Here is an 11,418-nt window from a genome sequence, read left to right as displayed (position 1 = left end):
AAAAAAAAAAAAAAAAAAAAAAAAGTATTCCAAGAAATTGACAACTTTGACTTAGTGGAAAAATGGGACTAAGAAGTGTTAAAGAGCATGGAAAATTAAGCCAGAGATTATAAGAAAACTAAATAACAGCAATAATAATAAAGGGCAATTAACTCCACAAATGAAAACAAGTTGTGCAAGAAAAGAATTTTAATAATAGAGCTCAATTTGGCTCTGAATTAAACAATATACACAAAGCCATAATAACTAAAATCTCTGAACCAAGATTCAATTTAAATGCTAAAAACTGGGTTTGTTAGATGGGAAGAGGAGATATACATATCCGTGAGAGGAACATCAGGGTGTGAGAGGAGTTTAACAGAGCTAAATCTTCAGTTTCCATAGTAGAACTCAATATACAATATCCAAAATTTAGGAAGATATTCAAAATGAGTTACTTTGGAACCTAGCTAGATACCAAAGAAAATGACTAAAAACCTTAAAGGTGGCATCCGCTGGGGAATGGAGAACTGTTGTTGGAAGGGATGCACAGGAGACTGCAATTTACATCTTATTACATTTTGATTTTTAAACCATTTCCAAGAATTACTTTGAGATAAAGGCACACTTAATCTGTAAATTCAAAATCTGTAACTAGGAAGAATTAAGTACTTACTGATGGTGGCATTAAAGTTGCATTATTTGAAAAAGTGTGTGTCAAAATATAGCAAAAACTATAAAAATTTTTATATGTTATGACTCAGTAATTCCAATCATGACAATTTATCATGAAGAAACAATTTAATAAAGCAAAATGCTATTTATTGTAACATTATAGATTTGTGTATCAAAAAAAATTAAAACTGTAATGGATTGATGACAAGCAAGTATGTTAAAATCCACAAGTTCAAAACTATATTTAAAAATATATTAATCGCTTTAGATGATGACAGATAACTAATTCATTATTTAGAAAGTAGTAAATAAAGGGAAACAACCAAGCATTTAACATGTCTCTCCCACATAAAACAAATGCACAAGTTAACAAAATACTTGACTGATAACCTCAAAAGAGAGACAACCAGATATTATGTGACTGCTGATGAAAGATACACCACCACATATAAGGTGTTTTTGCCAGAAGTAACAAGCCTGAATCAGATCAAGCCATACAAATAATCTGTTTTTTAACAGTTAAACTGCAGGAATAAAAATTAGTAGGAAGGGTAACATATAGGTTAAAACATACTAAGGAGATACATCAAAATAAATACAGCGTTTTGACCTTATTTGTATACTGATCTAAACAAACCCATTGTAAACAAGCTATTATATAACTGGGAAAATTTGCACATGGACTTGATATCTGATAATGTTAATGGGTTATTTCTAATTTTTTTTAGATATGATAATATTGTAGCTATGTTTAAAAGGGAATCCTTACCTTTTAGCAATATATACTGATATATATACAGCATATCCTTGGAATATATTTATAATATTCTTGGAATATTTTCTATGTAAAAATAATTGAAATGAAATGTAGGATTTGTCTTTCATTTATAATATTAAAAATTAATTGTACAATCCAAGGAGAATTTCAGATATTTTACCAAATATCATCCAACAGTTCAGACTAAGTGAAATTTTATCTCTCTCATTCTCTCCTCTCTTATTCACTTTTCTCTCTCTCTTTTTTATACTTATTCTCTATGTTCATATTTTATCTTCTACTCTTTTTTCATATTATTTACCTTATTGCTCCCCATTTCTTTCTCAAATAAATTTACTAATAAAGGACCTTTATTGTGGAAGTGCATTATGGATGTCCAAGGTGAGTATCAAACTTCAGAAAATTGGACCTGTTAGCAAATTTCAACTGTAACAGTAAGTCTGCAGTATAGTTTTTTCCATAGTTATCTACCAGTGTATGTATAAAGACTTAATCACAACAGTAACACCAGAGTTCTCACATGGTCCAACTGTTAAATAACTCAGCATAATAAATTCAGCTGTTTTCACATGAACCACTGATGCGCGAAAATAATTTCCTGCTAATCAGTAATAATGACTATATACCCAGTGAGTCACCGTTACACTTTAAGAAGAAGACTGTGCTAATGCGTGAATAATTATTGACCTGATTAAGTGTCCAATCTTGCTCTTCGAAAAAAAAAAAGTGCACATCATTTAACAATTCAGCTGTATATTGTCTGTGAGATAAAAGCAAGAGGTAATTTGGATAACTAATGCACCAGCTAAATTCTGTTAGGCAGTTCCTAAAGTAGATGATTTTCATCTCCCTTAAACATTCAGGAACCTACATTTTTCTCTGCTTTGTGTCCTTAATGTGCTGCCAACTATTTTCTAAATTTTTTTTTCCCTAGAGGCAAGGGGAAAAAAGAATTAGAGAAAATGAAGTAAATGATACGGTTTTATCTGTCTCTCAGCTAAGAGGGCTTGGAGTTCAGAGAAAAAGCTATTACTAGTTAGTGCCACAGAACATTCCTCTGCAAGGCCACTTTTCAATGCTATTAGAAAGGTAAGCCTTTTTGAGAAAAGAGAAGTGCACAGGATTCTAGATATTTAGCAAAGACCAAGTTGGAGTGTGATAAAGGGCTAGGAGCTATTAGCTGTCGTGTTATAGTTGTCTCTGATCAAATTGTTACTTCTGCTTGTTTCCCTAAGATTATCTCCCATTAAGTACAAAGGGAGAGCAGTTTTGCTCTCCAGAAATGTCTTGACATTGTAAATCAGATCAGAGGTATAAAGAGGGAAAGAGGATTGCAATCTGTAAAGGATACAATGCTTCTTCATTTGTGAATGAGTGTGTGAGATCTGAATGCTATGTTATTAATCGCTGAATAAATATACTGTGTTAGAAAAACTGTGAAAAATTACAATTAGAAATAGTTTGGATTCTGCAGCAAATCTGTTGGGGAAGCATCATAACAAGTTTCACTAGTGTATACAACTATTTAAATTTTTCAGTTCTACTGGGTGGAGAGAAATTCGTCTAGCAAAGCAATGTCCTTTCCTTCAAAGGAGCCATTTGTTTATTACCCATTATGAAACTGTCTGTTTATCACCCAAACTACACTGGAGCTAAATAACATAGGAAGCATTCCCACAACTAACATTTAACCAAAACAACTTTAATGATCCTGACGAGCAATACAGGGACCTTCCAAGAATAACTGAAACATAACTGCAACTCTGAGAAGGGCAGAATATTTTCACTGAATGCCACATTTGGACATAATCAAAGATGGAAAATAATAGAAAAGCTAAAGCTATCTTTTGGGAAGGGAATGTTGTTTGTGTAGCAGTTACGCCCACTTCAAACCATTCACTTTCATTTTAAGGGGAAGTGTGAAGCTACCTCAGAGGCACTTTGAATCAACAGAGTAATACTGAGTTTGGGTTTCATAAGGCAAGTATTTCTAAAAGTTGTTTGCGCCTCAATATTAACTCCAGGCTTTAGTGATTTAACCTTTCAACTTCTTCCTTAGGGAATGGTATTCTCTCACTTCATGCCATGAGAATAGAGTTCCCCTTTGTACTGTATTAATGAGTCACTGAGAAGATTCTGCTCACTTCAGACTGTAAATAATACTTCTATGTTATAACACCAAATAATAATTATTCTTCATTCTGATGACTCTTGGTCATTAATAAAATGAGTATATAATGATCATTATGCTCTGTTTAGAGAGGCAATCATTATATAATACACTTTAGAATAACTTCCACCCCAAATGTTTAAAATATAAAGCTGCAATGAATAAGAATAATTTGGGTTATCAAGAAAATTTACTGGCTTGAAATCACTTGTATTCCATTATATTGTATAAATTACTGCTGTATAAATCAGCATGATAACGCTTATCATAATGTCCATTCCAATATAGGTTTTTCTATTTCTAAAGAGACTCAATATGGTATTTCTTCTTCTGAAATAGACTCATCCATATTTGACTGGTTTGGATCAGGCAAAAGGGATTCTGAATGGTGCAAACATAATGTTAGATGAAGATACTATAATGTTTCTGCTCCCAGAGGTGAAGTTTATGTTTCTCCAGGATTGATTCAATACTGCAGAATGGGAGTTACTCATGAGCTCTGAGATTTCACCAGTCTTCCCCTGTCTCCCCTTCTCTGAACCCCTCTCTTCAAGGTTGCATGTCAAGAGAACGGAAGTACGTATCCTGCTCTCCTGCCCAGTTGAGTCTCTGGATTCAGACAGTTCATAAAATGCATATTTTTAAATCTCATCTCTGAAATAAAAATATATCTCCCTTAATGGCACCGCATTAATGTTTTCATTGCTCCCCTTCAGCTGGAATCACTAACTTGATGAAGTTTGTCCTCATGGTGCTACACAGAAAGAGGAGGTTACTTCCTACCTCTCCTTCTAAAGAGCAGAGGAACTATGGGACTCCAGTACAGTTACACATTCTCAGGGGATAGCAACATTTAGTGCATGGCCTAGAGCAGGAAAGTAGGGAACATATGTTAATTTAAAAAAATAAAAAACCTTCCAGTGTACTTTTATTTAGAATGGGGTATTTGCTTGTAATGATAGGTCAAGATCTTTAAAAAATTAATACCATTTGTTTCACCTACTTTGAAAAATGTTTTATGAAATTTAAAATTAGAGAAATAGTGAAATTAAAAATATGTTTTAAAAAAACTGACCAGAAAAGCTGACTTGGGTAAATGAGAAGTGGAGAAATAAAAATATCGTGCCATAAAACCTAAGCTCAGTACAAGTCCTGTGGCAGTTTGAAACTTCCTGTCTACCAAGAGAAAGGATGGAAAATATAGTTCTCATCACCAAAATTTGGTATGCTTATCTGACGAGAGACTACATTTCCCTATACAGGAGAACTGAAAGGAACCAGTAGTTGAATAATTCATTCTCTGGATAAACACAGGGTTTTTCTGAGAATCCAGAACAGGGGCAGAGAGAAGCACAGGAGTGTGGGTTTCTCAAATATACACACTAAGACAGAGACATCTTACGGTCTTTGCTGTAATCCAAATGACCACATTTCTTTAATATGAGCTATTGCCAAATATCTCTTTAGCTTCTGCTGTTGTCTCCTGGGCTGTGTGTATATATTTCTCCATGGAAAGCAAATTTAGCACAATTAGAGATTCAAATTAATGAGAATAATTTCACTGATCTAATATCTAAAATTTTCCCTTCTTCTATTACACACTGTTGTCCTTTGGTCATTCTTATTGACACTTTGATTTTATAAGAAGTAAAAAAATGTTAGTTTTTATAACTTTATTGAAACTCTCCTCAAAGATTTAGTGGGCAAGAAGAAACATAGGCCTAATTGAGCTTTACTATACACTGTAGATTTCTGTTTTCCATTCTCTCCATGGTCTCTTACAAGCCAATTCAATTCAGCGAATATTTATTGAGCACCAACACATGATGGGTTCAGACAGTGCTAGGAGTTACAGGGGTTGAAAAAGATATATATGGAAGAGTTTCTTCCCTAGAGAACTTTTAAATCCTTATTAGAGGAGGAACACATAAAGACTTTCTTTTTTTAAGTGGGAAACTTTTAACATTAAATGATTAAGAGCACAAGCAAAAAATACAAAAGATAAGATTAGAAGAGAATAATTCAGAGAAGACGAAGGACTTGGACCGGACCTTGAAATAAAATTGGTGAATTCAGGCCAGCGAAGTAACGTCAGCCAAGACATGGAGAAAAGAATAAATATCAGACTTTTATTGGAGATTGAGAACTGTATGCTGGGAGAACTGGACAGCTGACAGCAGGAGATAAACATGGATAGTTAGGAGGGCAAAGAAGGAAGTACACAAGTTTCCCTAGATTAGTAAGAGTACATAATTTATATATTAAATGTCATCACGTAAATTCTTACACTGTAAACTAAGATATTGTTTTGTTTCCACATCTATGCAGAAATTGCATAGATTTCTACAGAAATTGCAGAGGTAAATTTTATTTCCTCTCTTCACTAACCGGCAGAGTGAGTCAGAAACACTGGCAAGCTCTGAGGGCAAGACATATTTTACTTTTGCTTGGAAACATTAGCAGCTATTAAAATAATTCTCTTCATTTCATCTGTTATACAATAGACAGGAAACGCATGGGAGAAAAACACATATACCAGGATCCATTAGTCCTTTCACAGCTGAGGAGAAATGAAATCTTGCTTTGTCAAAGTAATTGAGTTATTATCTGAGACTAACTTCACTCCAGACCCCTTTTCTATCTGTGGAGAATATGTAAGCAGTCAGCGTTTTGTATCCCCACCTCAATATAGCCCTTTTAAGAATATTTATTTTATACCTCATTAGATAAAATATATATTTTGCAGCTTAAACTTATTATTATAAGTTCATTATTCATTCAATTATTATATGAGTGCCCACTGTATGTCAGGTATTCTTATAAAGTGCAAGAAACACAATGATAAACATGGAGACTAAGGTCCCAGCCGTTGTGGAACGTATACACTTCAGTAAAGGAAGACAGCAACAAGAAGGAAAAAGTGGACATGATGAGTTCACTCTGTGGTCAGTGCTATAATGGAAATAAACAGGGTCATATGACAGAGGATGATATAGTCATATGACAGAGGGGAGAGAATAAGACCTTCCCTTGAATAGGGCAGTCATGTAGATGATTCCTGAAAAGGTACCCTTGAGTTTAGCTGGAAGAATGTAAGGAAGAACTAGATAGAAAAGTCAGAGGAAGAGCATTCTAGGCAAACAGAACTGTAAATGAAAAAGTCCTAAAGTCCCTGCAAAGAACCATGTGTTTAGGGAATAGAAAGGATATGATATATAATAGCTTGGCTGCAGGAAAAGGGAGAATGGGTGGCATGAGCTTGCAAGTTGGGAAGGAACCCCACTGAAGGGTTTGCTTAGATGGGGAATTGGGGAGAAAAGAGTGGATCAGGCAAGTGGTTGAGAACTATAGGGGGAAAAAGGAAAATGGTCCTTTCACAAGGTTAAAAAATCTTCTAAAACCTTCTTTTCTTGTCAGACACCATTCTCTTTAGTTTACCAGTTTCTTAAGTAGGGAATTTTATTTATTTATTTATTTATTTATTTATTTATCTTTGCGGTACGCGGGCCTCTCACTGCTGCGGCCTCTCCCGTTGCAGAGCACAGGCTCCGGACGCGCAGGCTCAGCAGCCATGGCTCACGGGCCCAGCCTCTCTACGGCATGTGGGATCCTCCTGGACCAGGGCACGAACCCGCGTCCTCTGCATCGGCAGGCGGACTCCCAACCACTGCGCCACCAGGGAAGCCCGGGAATTTTATTTTTAATTAGCTATTTTAAGCTGTAAAAAGTCAAAGACAAAGTGAATTGAAGTTTTATTTTCCCTTCGTCTTGGACTTTTTCCAAGAATGTGTATACAAAGGAAGCTAGATAGAAAACTTCCAAACTGTCAACTAAATTAAGACAAGTGTTTATTAATCACTTACTGTCTGCTTTACTATTTACAGGCACTGTAAAATTACAAAAGAAGGCAGAAGGCATGGTTCCTACCCTCAGGGAACTTATAACCTATTTGAGAAGACCTGTATAAATGCAAAAACTAGAGAGCAATGCTATCACAAATCTCTAAATTAGCAGAAGGAATTGGAGCACAAGTTGTATGTTTATTTTTTTTTAAGTTGTGGAATGATATAGGAAACACTGTGGGGTGGATTCCTCCAAAAATGTTGTGTGAAGTAGTTGAGGCAAAGCCCAGTTATAAAAGAAGGAAGCTAGATTTCTAAACAAGGGATAACATTCACAAGGTTGGGGTTGAGTACTGGGTTTTTTAGGGAAGAACAGACACTGCAACTGAGTGTTTACCTGGAGCTGAGGAAAAAGATCAAGAATAATTAGACAAGGAAAGATGATATAATAGCAGGTCTATACAACCAGACTAAAACATTTATATCCAATAGTTGGCAGAAAACTACTAGACTTTTAATCAGTCAGTATAAAAGTAGGATTTTTTTTTGGATAGCACACAACAAAATAGCAAACACATGTAATTCTTCTCATATGAGAAATACTTTAAAGAAGTGTCCTTAAAATCCTTATAGAAACTCTCTGAGATAGATCATTAACTTCAGGTGAAAGGTTAAGAAACTGGGGCACATAGGGTTAATTAACTTGATCATTGTCACCATATAATCTCTCATAAAAACAGATTAATAAAACCCACAGGATGTCTCTTGCTGCCCAAACTTTTAACATCATCAAATATTAGATGTGCCTATTCTATGAGCAAATGTGATACAACGAAAAGGGACTAGAGATGAACACCAGGCAGAAGGGTTTGGTACCTGTGAGTTAGAAGCCTACAACTCAGTGCTAACAGTGAGATTGGGGAGGAATAAGTCTAAAAGTTCTTATAAAGGATGATTATCCGGGCTTTGGAAAATATGCATGTAATGAGTGAAAGAAGGAATAACGTCAAAATAGTTGACTTAGGAAATGGGGAGGATAATAGTGTAGTTGGCACAAATGTAGAACTTGGAGAGAAGGGTTAATTATTGGTGAAAAATAATAGTTGTCTGGACAGAGTTTAAGAAGATGTAAGAACTTTGCCGGGAGGGTATTCATAGGCAGCTGTAAAGCAGATAGAGAATCAATTTAGAGCTTCATGCCAAGTAGACCTTAAGTCAGAGTAACTTTTCTATCCCTGTCTTTGCTTTAAATTTGACTGCAAACATTGAGATCCAGAAGAGATTCTGGTTGAACTTCAGATGAATAACTCTAGCAGCTGTGTCTAAGACGAGTCATTCTCGGAGGTGATGGGGTCAAGCTCCACAGCTAGCTTGACATTTTGTTCAAACTGAGCTGTCCATCTGCTCTTCTGGACTGATAATGTTGCTGCTCACACACACAAAAAGATATCTTGGACACCTATGACTAGATTTGGGAAGCAGACCTGCAGGAAATGATGGATGGCTTTACTTTAGCCGAGTGTGGAGTAGGAGTAGGGGAGGGCAAAGGTGGGAGAGCAAGGAAAGTTTACCGGAGACTGAGAAAAAGGCCAGATTTCCCTTAATTAATCTTTCGGTCCTTTACTATTTCACCTTCTTGTCTTGTGGCTTAAGCCCACCGAGACCCTCCATCTCACGCTGATTTTAATTCTGATATACCACTGTAATGATGCATAAGGTAACCACATGCTAAATTTTGTTATTCTTCTCTCTCAGAAGACCCATGGCAGTAGTTGCCAATTGGTACTAATATGGTCTACCCCCAAATCACAGGAATGGTCATTCATTTTTCAAGGTAGCTAATTTGCTTATAATCCTCTTCTCACCATCTTTATTCTCCTTCTCACAGGGAGAAAAAAATGGGGTATTACAGAAACTTAGTTGGACACTAGCCCTGAAAATAAATCATTTTAAACCTCCTTGATCTGGCAAGATTTCCATAGAAAAGATATTACAAAAGATATTACAATATTACAAGATTTCCATAGAAAATATATTACAAGATTTCCATAGAAAAGATATTACAAAATTCAGAGGAAAGTATCCTTCCCTCTCAAGCCACAGAGGCCATATTTTCCACAGTTCATGAAGAAAACCAAGTAGAATAAATCTTGAACACCCATTCTATTTTCATTTAGCAATCATCAATTTACAAACAATCATGTGAATAAAGATTCACAGTACAAACCTAGAAAGATTTCATTTAATTGATGTAGCCTGCAGTAACGCAGATACTTTGGGGCCTACACTGAATTTATTAACTGATTTTTTTTCAAGATATGCATTATATGAGAGAAAAAGTGAATCTTGCCGTACCTGGGATATATGTAACAATTTACTTGTTTGACTAATAATAATATATCTGTTTGTATAATGCAAATGAAATCTATAAAACTGTGGACTTATAGGTTGTTTTTTAAACCCTATTGCAAGAAGGAAAATAACTTGCATTAACTACTATCCACAATTCTCAAATCACTTCATTTTTAAATTTATTTGTGTGTTTATTTGTTTGCTTATTTGTTTGTTTTCAGTCATCCAATAGAAGAATGTTTGAAAACCTGCGGTTTCACAAAGCCTTATTTGATTTTCTATTGGCTCCACAGATAACCAGCCATCAAGATAAAATGTACAAAAACATCAAGCTATTATTTTATACCTGAAAAGACTACTAACTATTCAGTTCTGTGAAACATATTCAAAAGACAAGTGTTTCCTTTTGTACTGACTTGCAATACATTTGGCATTTCCGTTCTGAAAGAGCTTTCAGGTTTTTTAAAATGGTTGTAATTTGAAGTCACAAACGGTTTATTTATGTCTTTAGAAAAGGTTCACAAAGACCCAGTCATATGACTGTGCTATTCATAAAGGCAGAACATAGTATTTCTAAAATATAATATTCTCGAGTGTCAGTCTTTGACAAATTCATGCACTTAGCACCTGGTTTAAGCTAAATAATACTATAAAAACAATACCAGAGTCCTTTCCACTTTAAGGAGGCTGAAAGAAACTTGGTCTTCAGGATGACTGATAGCTGTACAGTCACCCAGTCAGTATTAAGGATGCTGAGCCACTTTATTATCATGTCCTTCTATATTATCTTCTAAGTCCATGTGAAAATAACACATTCAGGTCAGCTGAGTCTCTAACTCTCGTACAGAAAATTTACTTTCCTGCAATAGAGTGTGTGCATGTGTGTATGTGGAGAGTGTATTAATAATACCCTCTGAGCAATTTCCAGTCAATTTTTGTTGTTGTTTTGCTGTCAAATGATGCTAACAGATCCACTCAGATATATTAACTTTCTTAACTAGATTGCTTCACTTGTTGGGAACAGCATAAAAAAAGCTTACTGCAATAAACTTCCCATCAAATATATAAATGATTATTATTTTATCATTTTGTTCTCATATTAACAAGCATTAAACAATGGTCAGGTTTATTTTTTTTTCTTTTCACAAGAAATATTCATTATCCTGCCTTCTAGTATATACTGGTGCATAAGAGGGTAAAAAGCCTTGTGGTTTTATCCCAGGTCATATATGGATATAAAAATTGGCTGGTGATTTGTGGTGTTGTTTTAAGGATAATATTGAGAAGACTTGAATAAAGTTAGATGTGTTGATAAAATGTTTTTTGTTTTCTTTTTTAATCTTTTAAAATTCAGGTGAAACTGGCCCTGTCCCCAACTCCAGGGATAAATCTTGATTGGACTAAGCCAATCATGAAACCCCCATTCCCCTTTCAATAGCTGGTTTAAGTAAGGGCATTTGACACAATTCTGGCCAATAAAACATGAAGCAAAGTCTGCTGGGGACTCTTGAGGAAAGTTTCTTTACTGATATAAATGAGGACATATATGTTGACCTTGTAATATCTGTATCTAAGGCCTGGAATCACAGCAGTCATCATGTAATCATAAAAGAGACCAGGTG

The sequence above is a fragment of the Neophocaena asiaeorientalis genome, unplaced genomic scaffold (genome assembly GCF_003031525.2).
Source record: "Neophocaena asiaeorientalis asiaeorientalis breed wild unplaced genomic scaffold, Neophocaena_asiaeorientalis_V1.1 scaffold383, whole genome shotgun sequence".
NCBI lineage: Eukaryota > Metazoa > Chordata > Mammalia > Artiodactyla > Phocoenidae > Neophocaena > Neophocaena asiaeorientalis.
The sequence above is the reverse complement of the archived record's forward strand: the minus strand, read 5'-3'. Positions refer to the sequence as shown.